A 15,930-nucleotide genomic window follows, 5' to 3' on the forward strand; every position below is an offset into this window, starting at 1 on the left:
GTCCTGGTGGACAACAAGCTGTCCATGAGCCAGCAGTGTGTTCTGGTGACCAAGAAGGCCAAAGGTCTCCTGGGGTCCATTAGGAAGAGCATTGCCAGCAGGTTCAGGGAGATGATCCTGCCTGTCTACTCAGACCTGGTGAGGCACTTTCTGGAGTGCTGTGTCCAATTCTGGGCTCCTCAGGGCAAGAGAGACATGGAAATCCTGGAGCAGGACCAGTGGAGGATGACAAAGACAAGCAGAGGACTGGAGCATCTCTGTTATGAGGAAAGGCTGAGGGAGCTGAGCTGTTCTGCCTTTAGAGGAAAAGACTGAGGGGGGACCTTATCAATGTATATAAGCATCTGAAGGGAGGGTGTCAAAAGGATGGAGTCAGTCAGTTGTTGATATTCTAGTCCTTGGCACTGTCTGCAAGGGCCCAATATGAATAAAGTGGGATGTGGCAACATCAGTTTTTAGCCCTGAGCCTGTCACGGCTAAAATCTATAAAAGTGACAGGGTTTGAGTGTAAAAATTGGAACTAGGTTCAGTAGTTGAAAAATTTTTGTATGTTTTGCAAATTAGAAACAATTGGCAACCTGCTGGAAAAAAAAGTCCTTGCTGACTTTTGCAAACTGTAATTTCTGATAATACTGGCAAGAAAAGCTATTTTATATCCTGGAGGACTGTTCTTGAAAAAGAAAATAAAACTTCTTTCACTTTTCTTTCAGGGTGGGAACATGGAAGAAATTGTACAGCAGAGCTGAGTGTATGACAGGGAAGAGACCTCCCTTGCTATTAATGAATACCCACTGGAAGAAGGAGTGTGGTGGATCACTGAGGATGAATTTGAGTTCCATGAAGGGTATGATTTCTGGTTTCATATGCCCTAGAAAAGTATTGAAAATTTAATTAAGTTTTAGACACTGGCTCTTGGGAAGGTCACTTGGGGACCCACTGGAATAGATGGATTTTCTTGACAGAAATACTTTTGCAGGGTTCAGTGCAGTGTGTACCTCATGGGATTAATATATCTGGGGAGTAACTGTGTGTGTGCTGGATCTGCATGGTAAGTCAGACATCAAGTGTACAGCAGAAACACAGATTGGCTATGAAATCCACACACCAAAATCAACCTCTCAATACTCCCAAAGAATCAGACTTTGGAATGGGCGCTGAAGGGTAACCTTCCTCCCCAAGGAGCGTCTCTGTGGTTTCTGGGTACTGAGCAAGCCAGAAGTCCCAAACAAAAGCAGGAAATCCTCCTGTTCTGCCCAGGTGACACATTGAAACTGTAGAAGTAAGTGAAAAAAAAGAAGCCCTCTTGGAAAGAATCACTGGAGGACAGAGGCAGGAGATATCCAAAGGAATGCCATGAGAGACTGCCTGTAGCTCTTAAGAAGAAGAAGAAGAAATTCTGTATAAGAGACCTATTTTCATGCTATTTCAAGGTGGTCCTGATAATTTCCTGAACAAATTAGCTTGGGCAGTCTACTCTTTTCAGGAATGGCAAATCCTTTGCTTTCAAAGAGCTCAGCAGATATATCCCAGCCTGCTGCAGGGACAGCATATGCACAACTGAGCAGGAGATAACAGAATTTCTGCTTGAATTTCCACTAAAAACCACAGCAGGTTTTCAGCACAAATATTTCACAAATATACTATGGTTCATTATGAAAGCAGTCTTCTCCCTTAAATTCTCCAAGTACTTATAAGATTGCCTAACATGACTAAGACACCTGTTAAAAGTAATTTAAACCTGCCTAGAACAAATGTCTTTATGAAACATCAAAAGGAAAGGGAGGAAAAGAACAAGAAATTCTTAGAACAGATTAGCATCACTAACGTGACTCTGTCCCAGAAGGTCAGTGATGCTGATGTCATGCCATTTATATTCAAATTTTACAGGATTTTATGAGAGAGTGGAAAGTCCTCCCCAGACAATCATATGCCATCATTCATTAATCTTGTTTTGCACTTGGTGATATGTTTTTGATAGCTCATGATCTTTCTTAGTATCTACTGTTGGAGGTGGCATGGCTGTAAAACACCAAAACTCCATGGTACAATGCCCATTTAAAAACTGTTTTTATTTTTTACCTTTAGATTTCTTATAAATATAGGTAGTTCTCAAAGTAGCCATAAGAAGTATTTTTCTCAAGGTATAAATCGTTTAAAACAGCTGTCACTATACATCTCAGACTTGCTAGACACAGGTAACCTGCTAAGTTACTAACCAGCAGTGTAACACCAAGTGAAAAATTTCCTCCTCCTTTCCCATGTATGCCAGGTACCAGAAAAAGAGAGCTCCTAAGGCTCTTAATGAGTCACAGAGAAGTTGGTTTGGCCACAGTAAATTAAGCCTCATAATGGGCCTGTTGAAGTGTGTAGACAGTGACTGCTGGGTGATGTTAAACGTTTGAAAACTGCTGCAGGAGAGGACTAGAGAGACACAGGGAAAACATTAAAATTTGCACATTCAAGTCAGGTAATGACTAGAGTAAAATGCAGTGCAAATGAAAAGGTTTGTAATAAACTTCTGCAGTCATACTTCTCTGTGTGGATAAAAGATTTGAAAATGAAGGCAGAATCTCTACCAGCTAAACTGACAAAATGGAGCAGGGTTAAACAGTAGCCAAAAAAACTGCACGTAGCCCAGATGTGCCCCTACTGCCTCTTATATGGTCATTCTCTCCTTATTCAGGCTTCCCAGTAAAAAGAAACAGTGCTAGAAAGATATTAATGTGTTCTGTGAAAAAAGTACAAATGCATAGCAAAAATAAATGTTTTTCAAAAGTGGAAATGTTCTTAAATTGTAAAAGACCTTTGCAGGATAATAAAGAGATTTGAGCTGAAATGAAAGTGCACATTAATGTTTTGAAAACAAAGCCTAAATAAACCCAGAAATGGAACTGATTTTTAGAGTATACAAATGTAAAAGAAAAGGAAACTTTAAATATTTTGGTGTATTTTTGTCCAAAGTGCAACACCTCTTCTCTTTACAAACAGTAGCAATACCAGTGTAAAAAGCATGTGACATACTTACTTATTAGTTGGCAATTAACAGAAAGAAATGTTTAATGTTTTTAGGCATAGCCCCAATGCCTTTTGAAAAGTTTCTCTAAAAATGAAAGAACACAGACATAAAAATAGGAAATATTTATGGAAATTGAAGTCTTTTTTTTGGTCAGCTGGTTCATTTGGTTTGGTTGGTTTTTTTTTTTTTGGTTTTTTTTTTTTTGTTTTATTTCATTTGTTGTGGGGGTTTTTTTGGGTTTTTTTTTGGTTTTTTTTTTTTGTGGTTTTTTTTTGGTTTTTTTTGTTTTTTTTTTTTTTTTTTAAGTACAAATTAGTTAAAATTAGCTTTGTTTATTTCATAGTTTGTGACGTTTGGGGTACTTATTTTCCAGCATTTCTCCACAGCAGTGATGCCTGACAAAGCTAATATTTGTTATTTCAATGAGCTGAGATTTCCACACAATCACTTAACTTGAGGATTAGCTTTTTAAACACAACATTTAATGTTATGATATAGTTTGTGTTATCAGATAAGACTATTTCCTTCACAAAACCTACCAGGGAGCAATTGCATGCTCCAGCAAGTCAACTGAAGTTCGAGAGGGTTATATGAGAGGGTTTTAACTAGCAAAAAGAGAAATTAGCTAAGAAATGACCTGGTTTCCGATGCTTTCACAGCAGCAACACAGTGATATCTCAAGAGGAAAGGCAAACCCACTGACTAGATGATGGCCTTATCTCATTTACAGAGTGCAGCCTTGTGACTTAGAGCTTTTGTAACAGCTTTTTTCTCCAAAGAGGAAAATCTACCAATTTAATTGGCCTGCTTGTTTGATTTGAGCAAAGGCTATTCCCTCGCATGCGGTGCAGCAGCTCAGTGATTTAGATAAGAGCTGTTGTTTGTTCACTTCCTACCAGTCCTGCCCTGCTATGAGAGAAGACAGTCTGGAAACTCCTAAGGAAGTGGGGATTAATTTCATGAGGACCCTGGCACAGGACTTAAAGTCTACCAGATCCTGATGGCTGCTTGAGGAATCCTGCATTTACCTATAGAGATCTTAATTGGGTCAACACAAGAATATTCCATTTGCAGTGCAAACAAACAAATTTAAAAAGTGTTAGACATTCCCAATGGTGTCAGATTAAACCCTGATCCTAGCAAAATGCAGATGTTATCCTTCAGCTTTTTTGTGCTAGCAGGCAGCCTGCTAACTGAACAGCTTGCCTTGTCTTATGCTTGACAACAAAAAGCTACATTTTTCTTACAGCAGTTCAGTCTTATAGAAACAGGATAAACAATTTGAACTCTACACTCCAGTAATGTTCACATCCACCCTGTTCTGCATCCAGTGCTTTCCTCAGAGCTACTGGAGACACAAATGGTCTTACAGCAAAGCTTTAAAAACTGTAGACCCAAAAAGGTAGGGAGAGAAGAAGCCTTTAATAGACATTCAGTTTTAAGGCAATGATCAAAGCTATTGTAACCAGTGAGAAGTCACAGAATTTAGGTTCTTTTTACATCTTCTGACAGATTATTCAACAGCATCACTACGATGGATTATGTCACGAAAGTAGAAACATCTCACTTTAGACAGCTGTCAGTTTTCAACTTTAGATTTAACTAGGTAGCTTAATACAGAGATATTTTTCCAGTGTACTAACTAATATTACCAATATCAATCCTACTTATTCTCTGGGTGTGAATCAGCTGAGGGAGGGCTGAAGAATGGGTGTTATTATATTTGCCCAAAATAGCACCCTCCAGAAGGGTATTTACCCTCACCAGATGATTCAGTCTTTGTCATGCATGGGTACAGTTGGTCTAACCCCCATCCTGGCCTTCAAGATTGTAGCAGAATGTGAAATATGTAAAATTTTCTTAAGAAAGGATGTTTTTTAATCCTTTATCTTTGTATAATTTCAAACCAAATCAATAAGAAGGGAGATTTAAACCAGAGAGCAGCTAACAGGGCCTAAGTGATGTCTTTGTGTTAGAAAATCTAATTACTTGTTGGCAGAATTGCCTTATTAAGGTTTAGGGCTGGACATGATCTCAGACCTAGGGGGATGTTAACAAAGCTTAGGAAGAAGGATGCCTACTCAGAGTGGGCACAAAGAATGCAGAATTTGTGGGTCACAAAAACAACTGGCGGAACTTCCAAGATAGGCAGAAATTAATAAACCCAACTCAGCAACTGTGCTGAAATCAGCTCCAACTGGGTAAAAGGTAATTCTGGCAAGAGGAGATCTGCAACCACCAAACCAAGAAACCCACTGACCCAAAAGAAGAGAAGCACTGAGCCTGGGGACTAATTTGCATGACAGGCAAGAGAATCATTAACCAATAGAAGATAGAATGCTAATTAATAAGAGGACTGTGTAACATAAATAGTAAAAAGTTTTGATAGTTGGTGTGCTTGATTTGTGGAATTCCACCGAGCACTCATGCTTGCACAACTCTGAAATAAATAGTCAATGTCTCTCTTGAGTGTTTAATTACTGGCTTGCTGCACACCAGGCAATGAATCCAATTTTTGAGGACAGCACCCCTGCCCTATGAGAACTGCATCTGAGCAGCTGGGCTGTCAGGTAATGCCCTGAAGGAGCCACAGGATGCTTTGCAGATCACAGCCCCAGTGCACAGGGGTCACCATGTTCATATGTCTTTGCAGGATCAAACCTTTCAGTATAAATCTACCCTTTTCATCTTCCTTGCCTTTCAGTTCTGTTTCATTTGTGGCTGATTTGTTCCTGCAAGCTCTTTGGGAGGCATATTCCTCTGCACCTGGTAGGCTTCTGCTTTTCAAGGTCATTTTACCCATGGAAAGTGATATTTCTACTCTTTTACAAAAAAAAAAAACCATCAGTAGACTGAATTCAGACCACTGTCCAGATTTGTGATCATGGATGCTTGTTTTGACACTGTCATTTCTGAGTGAGGCTGTTATCAATCTGTAGGAGGGGAAGAGTGTTTGCTACCTTGCCTCACTGTCAGCTTACTACTTCATGTATCAATGTTATGAATGCAGTTCTATTTATATTTGTGAAACCCTGGTAAAATGTTGCGCACACTAGTAGTGCTGAAAATTAATATTATTTTGCTCTGCAGAGAACACATCTCTTTCAATAGGACAAGGCAGTTCAAACAGGTCTTGACAGAGTCTGGATAGGAAAACAACACCAAGCAACCTCTTGTTTTTTATTCTGCAAGCAAAAGGCTGAGTTGTATCTGGCTGGAGGTTTTTCTTTCTCTGTGTATTTCTCTAAAATACCCTGAGTCACCACATAACTCACGGGAAGAAAGGTAAAGAAGCTGTCTTCACTCACATTTCTTTACAGCCCTGATGCCTTTTCATGTTCATAGTAAGTGCAGAAAAACTGTACTTGCTGTGATTTCTTTTGATCTTGGACTGGCACCTGCTGGTGCAGGGAGCTGGAGTCACTGTGATGAATGATGGCTCAGCAGCAGCCAGCTACACTGAGGTTAGAGATCATGGAGTTGATGTGCAAAGGTAGGTCTGAAGCCCCACTGTGCTTTCTACCATCCTGTTCTTAATCCTTATGGCATCTGATTTGAGAGGCAACAGCTGTGAAAAATGGATAGCAGTTCCAAGACTGCTTTTTTCCCTGCCAGAAAGCCTTGTGCACTGCAACCAGCATTTCAAGAAGTGTGTGTATTGTTATCACTGAGAAGTCCTGGAGGTGCTTACACCCAGAATGCCCCACCTTATGTCACTGCTCAAATGGGGCTGTGAGGAAGCACTGGGTGCTTCCTAAACTGCAGCTCTCCTAGCGAGCCATGGGCACTTAGCCTGAATAGTGGTCTCTGAAATACAATCTAATGAGTAATACAATCAGAAAGGATGCAAGTAATTTGGAAAATGACAGAGAGAAGGATAACAGTATTTTTTAAGCATTTACTGCTGCATTTGCACCTGCTGGGCCATATGAATCAAGTTTAATAGCCAAAGCAGAAACAATCTAGATTTTCTAGGAAGTTTTAAAGTAAACCATAATGCATTGAGGTATTTTTTTTCTGTTTGATTGCTTACTTTAAAAAGTTACAAAAAATGGCTCACTGCAGCCTCACACCCTGACAGCCTTTTTTTTTTTTTTTCACCCATTACAAAGCATGTAGGCAGTGCAACTCATGGTGCCTTGAGTTCAATGGTGGGGTAAGAAATTTACCCAGACTGCCAGGCCCCAACTCCATGTGCAGTCACTGGAGACAAGCAATTAGGGCATCTACTGTAAGATTTAATTCATTTGCCCTAATTAAAAGCATCTAGAATTCAGCACATGTTTAAGGATTTTTCAAAGCTGTGGTATATGCACTGCTACCTATGACAGCCTTGCCTTCCAGCAGCCTTCTTCCCTACTTTGTCTATGCCCAAGGCCAATTTTGAGTCGTGCTGTGGGTACTTCTTTGAGAAGGATAGTTTAAACTTCCCCTAGCAACTTGACATTTTTAATTGCATAGCATGGTACAGAATTATTAGACTGAGCATAATACACCAAGTCAATAAGCCTTGTACTACATTTTTAACCTGAGGCTTCAGAAATCCATGTATTTATGTAGGTGTGTTTCCTGTACCTGCTTTGAAGCCCAGGACATGTATAGCTTAAGGGAGCTGTACGACCTTCTTCATTTTATACAGGCAGCTGTGTGAATGAATGGAACTTACACCTTTGGTCCACACCTACAATCATTTTTCTTTGGTTGAGAAATGTACTTTTTTCAAGTACAGGAGAGCATTAAATACCTCAGAGTGTAATAAATAATGACTCCTCTTCATGTCTCAATTCCAAAATGGAGACTTCTGACAACAGAGAATTTATAAATTTATACCCATAGAGGAGGTGCCCATATCTACTCTTTCTGTCTCAGGAGTCATTGACAATTTGTGACACTAACCGAATATGAAGTCAAGTAAATCTATTATCTCCCCAAGGAAAAGAATGGACTGTGTTTAATTCCCTTGATTATTGCATGAAAAAATTACTAACTAAACATTACATTTACATCCTGGCAGGAAACGTGCCCCTCCCTGGGGCTCAGGCATGGAGATGGAGAAGCTGCAATCTCCAACATCCTTGGCAAGACAGAAGGCACCATCCTCCTAAACATTTTAGCTCTGCAGAGGCTCCTTGATCTCCATAATTCAAAGCAAGGCCCAGTCTGTATTTGGACCCTGGCTCACCTCACTTGGGCTGAGCAGGAGGTGAGAGGGCAGTGCCCCACACAGGTAGTCCCAGGTGAGAACCTGCAGGTGACGTGACAGTGGATGTGCAGGCACGGAGCTTCCCAAGCCAGAGCACAGCTGGCAGGCAGACTTTGCCTAGGAGGAGGGTTGGGTGCATCGTTTGTTCAGCACTTAGGGGAATTAGCCAGTAAAAGTATCTGGGAGATCTCAGTCTAGCACAGCATTCAAGTACCTGTTAAAATTTAATCAAATCAATAGCTTGTTGGCTTTGGTGGAACTAATGATGAGCATCATTTTCAGGTTGTGTTTCAGTGCTTGCCTGGATTCAGGTTTGAAATATTAGTTGCTACCGAGTTTTGTGTAGCCTAATGCAGGTAAGTGTGGAGAAAACAGAAGGTGATACCACCCCTAACACAAATGCTACTAAACTTGTTTTGGAAGAATCAGATAATTGCAGTTCAAGGTCGAAAGCTAACCCTCTGTTTTGCATGAAAATATGTTTTACAGTTTCCTCTCCTAGCTCACTTTAGGACACTGCCGTTACTGCATTTTATTTGACTTGCCCACCTCCAAGTCCCTTCTACTTGTTTCCTTCCTTGTTTCACTGTTCTGGGAACTGGAGTTAAAAGGAAAGCAGAAAACCTTTGAAACTGCAGCAAGCTGGATTAACTGGGATAAGCAGCCCTCCCTCCCCTCCCCTGCTCTGCTGTTTGCAGCTGAGTGATAACATCAACCAGTCCTTGTTCCTTGCACTGTCCCATGTGTTTTCTCTTTCTGTTTTTTTTTTTTTTTTTCTTTTTAACCTGTCACTGACTTTAATTCCACATGCACCAGTGAACAGCAGCTGTTAATGCTTGATCTAACCACCACGAAAGAAAGCTTTTACACAGCCTGCAACCTGAGCTTCTGCAAACACAATTCAAAACTCCAGCTGGTCAAGGTGCACCACTGCTCACATTTCCTTTTATCAGAGGGCTGCAGGGGACCATTCTGAGCAGATTATTTATTCTCCTCTGTAAGCAGCTTTGCATTTCATATTGGAGGTTGCCATCCAGTAACAAAACATGAGATAAATAGTCATGAGCAAAAAATACTTGCTCTTTGTAGAATTTACTTAGATCATTAGAGGATCACACACTGTTTGTTTACTCAAATGAGCAGGCAGGAGCCAAAATGTGGATGCTTGTCTGCACCAATACTCTCTCTCTATTTATTTTCAATTGTTTTTGCCAGCATAGCTCAGAATCCAATATAGGTGAAAATAAGAATGCTAGGCTCCAGTTCCCCCAAAGGACATCACAGGGTATGGTGGTAAAGCCATCATAGTTGATGTAGCTTGCTTACTGCCTGGTGGTATTTAAAAGTACTTTGAAAAGCAATCTGACCCACAGTAGAGGCTGGCACTGAAGGCTACTTCTGTATCCAGAGCAGGAAGGTAAGAAAGGCCAAACACCATGAGATGACCAAAAGCAGCAGAGGAAAACCACATGTATGTGTGCAGGAGGAGCATGAAAAGGCTGTCAGGCCTGTTTCCTTCAGGCTTTCTTCACTGCTTTTATTGGCTGGCAAGGAATGAATGAGGTGGCTGGGACTTGGGCTGTGTCTCACAGACAGGCTGGGGAGACCCTGCTTCTCCTTCCCCAGTGACTGCAGAGGAAGGCAATGAAGCTTTGTCTTGGCCTCTGAAATGAGGCATGAGTCCATGCCTCTGCCTCTTTTGTTGATACCCTCTATACTTAGCAAAGAAACAAAACTGTCCTTGAAACGTGTGGACATGATAGGCACTTGCTTGCATTGGGTGTCCCCAGGGAATTCTCAGCTAGTATACATCCTTCTGCATTGCACCACTTTGGGGAAAATGATAGAGCTCCTCCCTGCCTTGTAACTTTGCTATGTAAAGCATCTGAATATGCTACCCTCTGAGAAGTTGTGCCAGCTCCAAGAATCCCATTCAGATATTTCAGATATGATAATGACCCATTTAAGGAACTAATTAAAATTGGATGAGTTTCATATCTCCCCCAGTTTTAGAAAGGAAAAATCACAGGCCAAATATAAATTTCATAAATGCTTGATAAACCCTCTGCAGGAAGAATTTTGGCATAGGACATCAAGACCAGGCCATTTTGAGCAAATGAAAGAACCTAAAACAAGACTTTGAAATCTGACCTTCAGAGTCTATAATAATACACTGGATGACAAAGGTAATAAATACCAGAGAGTGGGACAGAATGTCAAATTAAGCAGTTTAAGCCATGTTTTGGCATTCTTTTCAATTATGTTTCTCACTAGAAGGATTTTCAAACTTTCCAGTACAGTTTTGCAGCGATCTTAGTTCTGAAAACACTGCTTTTCTTCCTCTATACAAAGCAGCACATCATCAGTTATTTTATAGTCACATCCACTTCAGTGATGTCATTTCCATTACAGCAGTGGAAAGCTGTGACTGTGTCACTTCAGTGAGAACTATGGACCAAGCACATTTTTCTGAGCTTTTTGTTAAAATCAGTGGATAAGCTAATAGGATAGACACTGCCATGTGAACCAGAACACTGATTTCTTCTACTCCATATGAAGAGACTAAAATCTGTGCTTTCTTACTTATTTGTTTTGCCAGAATCACAAAACAGATGAGTTGAAAGGGACTTCTAGAGATCTCCCATCTGACCCCCACATATTCTTTACAGCTCTGTGGATTGTTTATGCACAATTGCAAGTAGAGCAGAGGGCAGGGTCACATCCTTTGATCTACTGGCAACACCACTATTAATGCAACTCAGGAGGTTCTTGACCTTTACTACAATTATTTAGTGCCGGGTCACGGTCAGTTTGTTTTCCACCAGGGTCCCCCACTCCTTCTCTGCAGATTTGCTTTTCAGCTGGTTGTCTCCCAGAGTCTATTGGTGCATGGAACTTTTCCTCCCCAGGTGCAAGACTCTGCACTTCCCCTTATTGAACTTCATGAGATTCCTGCCCATCCATTTCTCCAGCCTGTTCCGGTCATGTCCCTCTGAATGCCCACAAAACTCCCTGATGTGTCAACCACTCATTCCAACCTTTTATTGTCTGCAGTCTTACTGAGTCTTCTCTCTGCCCCAACATCTAGATCATTAATGATGTTATGAGAGCCAGTGTTAAAAACCCTACTAAAGTCATTAGTAGATAAACATCCTTTGTTCCTCAGTTTCATTGCAGAAGACTATCAGCTCAAGCATCTTTTTCCTTTTCTCAAACCCTTGCTGACTATTCCCAGGCACTTTCTTGCTCTTGTGTTTAGAAAGGTTTTTCAGGATTGTATGTTCCATTACCTTCCCTGTGATTGAGATGACACTGCCTGGCCTATAGTTCCCCATGTCCTCTTTCTCTCCTTCCTTGAAGACAGTGATACTTTCTCTAACAGTACTCATGAACCTTTCCCAGCTGCCATGACTTTTAAAAGAGAATGGAAAGTAGCTTTCCAGTGACATTGATCAGCTCCCTCAGCACTCATGGGTACATCCAACTTGTCTTTACCCAGTGTATTCACAAGTTCCCTACATGATTCTTCTCCAGAAAGGCATTCTTTTTTGTTCCAGTCTTTCCCACTGGTCTCAAGGCCTTGGGACTGATGAAGGACAAGACCAGTAAAGACCAAGTTGAAGGCAGCATTCAGTTTCTCAGCCCATTAACTACACTGTCCTTTGTCACCAGGTGCATCACCCCATTCAGCAGCAGACACATTTCTTCCAGTCTTCCTTTTGTTTTCAATATATCTGCTGAAGCCCTTGTTGCTCAGCATATCCCCCACACGAAAATTTAACAGTAGGTGTGCTCTGTCTATCCTAACCCCATCCTTGTATGATCAGGCAGTGTCCCTGTATTTCTCCAAGGTTACCTGTCCCATCTTCCACCTCCTGTTTTGTCCCTTTTTATGCTTGAGTTTATAAAGGAGTGGCAGTCCTCCTCCCACCTTTGCTTTTATACCTACTCATGAGGATGGACCATTCTTGTGCTCAGAGAAGATGACCTCTAAAAATAAATCTTTAGGGTCCCTCCAGAACTGTATCCCATAAAATCTGCTATATATCTGAACAGGCCAAACACTGCTCTCCTGGAGACCAGGGTTATGACACTTCTTTTTGCCGTGGTTTCTCCTCTCAGAACTGTGAACTCCCCCAGCTTGTTGTTGCCACAGTCAACTGCCCCATGATCTTTATGTTCCTGTGAAATTCTCTTTCTTTGTAAGCATGAAGTCCATCAGAGCACCTCCCTCATTGATCCTTGTCTCTGAACTGCACAGCCCTCAGTAGCTGAAGACAGTTGGGTCTCTGCTGGCAAAGCCAAGGATGGATGATGAGGAAAACCTTATAGTCACCAGTCACAGATGCAGGCAGATGGGCATGGCAGATGCAGGGTGGATTCCTCCACGTTCTTTGTTCCCTGCCTCTGCTCTTGGTTCACAGATCCAGAACAGCTATACAAAATGATCTTGCATAATTTGTGCTTCCAATGCACAGTATGAAACCTTTTCCCAAAAGGCACCCACAACAAGGCTGTTCTGGCAGTGGCCCCATTCCCCAGGTGTTTACTTTACAAACTGGCCCATGTAACAGAAACTTTCAAGGCTGATAAAGAGTGAAACAAAGCTGTGTGCTTGAGTAGCTTTAGCTACAGGAACAGAAAAACCTGATAACCCAGGAGCTTTAGAGTGCTCATGTCAGTGACCAAGACTAATACATGGAAAGCACATTTAATATTCTAGAGGCTTTAACTTGTGGGATCAGCTCAGTCCTTTCATGTAGATTTGTATGTGCTTTGGATGAGCACCTGCTGGAGGAGAACTGTAAGATGCAAAAGGCCACTCTCCACAAATAGAATCATACTGGATTCTGGGACTGTCTGAGCAACAGGGTGCAGATTTGCATCAGGTTCACTGCCCAATCCAAAGTAAATGCATCATGCTGTGCTATTGAGAGGAACTCTCTGAGGACATTGGAGACTGAATGTTGTAGGAGGTGGACACAGAATGATCTGTTCCAAGTATGACCAACACTATCTGGATATCTATCACAAAAGTCACCATGCTTCCCTCATAATCCGAGATAGAATATGCCATGTTAAAAACTGTTAACACTAGACTTCTGCCTGGTCTTGAAGCGCACATTTTTTCCTGTTTCCACTTCTTCCAAGACCCTTTTGCCAACTGCTAACAAGTCTTCTCCTTTTCTACCTTCTCTTCATACTTGATTTTCTCATCTCATGCCATAACAGCACAGTAGTCATATTTTTCAGCCTTTGCCTAATATTATTTTTCATTGAAAACACCATCCTATGTGGAAATTAATTCCTGGTTGTGTATGGTTTGCCTAACCTAGGTTCCTGAGCTGTACATAAGTACCTGGTGCTTGGTGAAGCAATCCTGCTGAAATGAGGGCTTCATGGGGCACTGGTTCTCACTAGATTTTCACACTTCTCATAGATGCACTCAGTCGCAGCCTCATATGCCCTGTTGAATCACTCACCCTCTGGGGGATGTCCTCTGTGCCCTGGCTGAATTCATCTTTAACTCTGTGTGCCATCATAACAAGGTGACACGCTTTCTGCAGACTGATGTGTCACTGGGGCAGTAGTGGCAGATGGACTTTCCAGTCCTCGGGCTTTGAATTATGTGAAGGAAAAAGCTTTTATTCCTCGCTGAGCTGGGTGACTCATGCTTCTTGCAGATTCACAGATATATCATAACTCACAGAATCATAGAATTGCTTGAGCTGGAAGGGACGTTAAAGACCATCTAGTTTCAACATCCCTGCAGTGGGAAGGGATGCCTGAACCAGGTTGTTCAGAGCTCCATCCAACCTGGCCTTGAAGACTTCTAGGAATGGAGCATCCACAGCCTCCCTGGTCAAGCTGTGCCAGTGCCACACCATCCTCACAGTAAAGGATTTTAAAAAATATTTTAGTATCTAATCTAAACCTACTCTTTTTCAGTTTGAAGCCATTCCTCTTGTCATGTCTCCACATGCTCCCGTAAAGAGTCCTTCACCATCTCACTTGTATTCTTCCTTTAGGTATTGGAAGGCTACAATTAGGTCACCCCAAAGCTTTCTTTTCTCCTGGCTGAACAATCCCAATTCTCCCTGCTATTCTTTCCTCACAGCAGAGGTGCTCCATCCCTCTGATCATCTTGGTGGCCTCCTCTGGACTCGTTCCAACAGGTCCATGTCCTTCCTGTGCTGGGGACTTCAGGGCTGGATGCAGCACTGCAGGTGGGATCTCAGCAGAGCAGAGCAGAGGGGCAGAATCCCCTCCCTCATGGATACAGCCCAGGATAGAACTGGATTTCTGCACTGCAAGGGCATCTCTGTCCAACGTCTCATCCACCATGTCCACCATATCTTTGGGATTTTTCTACATGAGGACCTAAATGCACTGTGCACTTAACCTGGTGGTCTAACAATGTGGGGTGTCTGTGTGGGGCGCTCCAGTGCCATTTGTGAGAGCTAAGGTGAGAGATTGGAGCTGGTGTCTAACCGTGGTAACAATTTTTATATGTATCTATGCACCTTTATCCAATATATAAAAGATGATTATAGTACAATTTGTAAATTGTTTTGCACTCTATGGGTTGTTTGAGGCTTTGTCATTGTTCTCAGACTTTACAAAAATCAAAGAAACATCACTGATCTCCTTGAAATGTCTTGTGGTTTACTGCTTAATTATTTTACATGTCTCTTCTAAATTAGCCATGGTTAGTATGTACAGGTTTGTGCATGGCACTGACTGCACTGTAACATGCACATACCTGAATATTATATAGCATGATTAATGGTGAGTTCTTAAACACCAGCTTTGCTGGTAGGGATTGAGTGCAGTCATCTGTGTGACCTAAATTGCTTCATGAGCTGGGGTTGTTAAGAGAGAGTGAATAAGAGATGGGATGGCATTATGAAATCATGTCTTCTCTTGTATAGCTAAAAATGGCTGCAGTCAAATACCAGAGGGGCTAAGTTTGCTTTGGGGTGTGGTGAACTCAGATATTTGCAGTTTCACACAGAAACAGAATTCAAAACTTCCTTTGCTGAAGGGCTACTTTGCCAGACGTTAAGAAGATTGGGCAAGAACTCCATCCTCTCACTGACATTTGCTGTTTGTGTTTGCCATCTGCCAATGGACATTTTCTGAGCTCTTTAGTGCTGGAGGGTTTACAACAACCATTACAAAGCATTGCAGGTACATGCAGGCAGAGCTCACCTGCTGTGCCATGAGCAATTCCCAGCAACTCCAACAGCCCCTGGCTTGCAGGAGCAGCACCACCAGCAGAGAAGCTGCATTGGAAAGTGCTGTGTGTTCTAAATGTTCACTGACACCATGAAGGATCAGCTTGTTTCAGGTTTTTAGGAAAGTTTTCTGTATCAAAAGGATACAACAAATAGTGATGGTTCCAGTCAGATCAGGAAAAATCACCTTTTGGAAAAGAAAGGAACCAAAAGATCACTTGTAACATAGCAAACCAGCAGAGTAGGGCTTTGCACCTAGGTTTGGCACAGCTCTTGTTTTTCTCGTTTACTATGAATATATCTATGAGGTCTGTAATTTGTTAAGTAAAGTACCTATGAGTAAAGGGAATATCCAAAGCATCATTTCACAATATTCTGGGGAAGATCCTTGAATATCCTAGGGAAAATCAAACCAAACTCCTCAAAGACATTTATATGAATTTTCTGTTGTTCCATGAAAATGATAATTTTTA

Source organism: Vidua macroura, chromosome 3 (assembly GCF_024509145.1).
Source record: "Vidua macroura isolate BioBank_ID:100142 chromosome 3, ASM2450914v1, whole genome shotgun sequence".
NCBI lineage: Eukaryota > Metazoa > Chordata > Aves > Passeriformes > Viduidae > Vidua > Vidua macroura.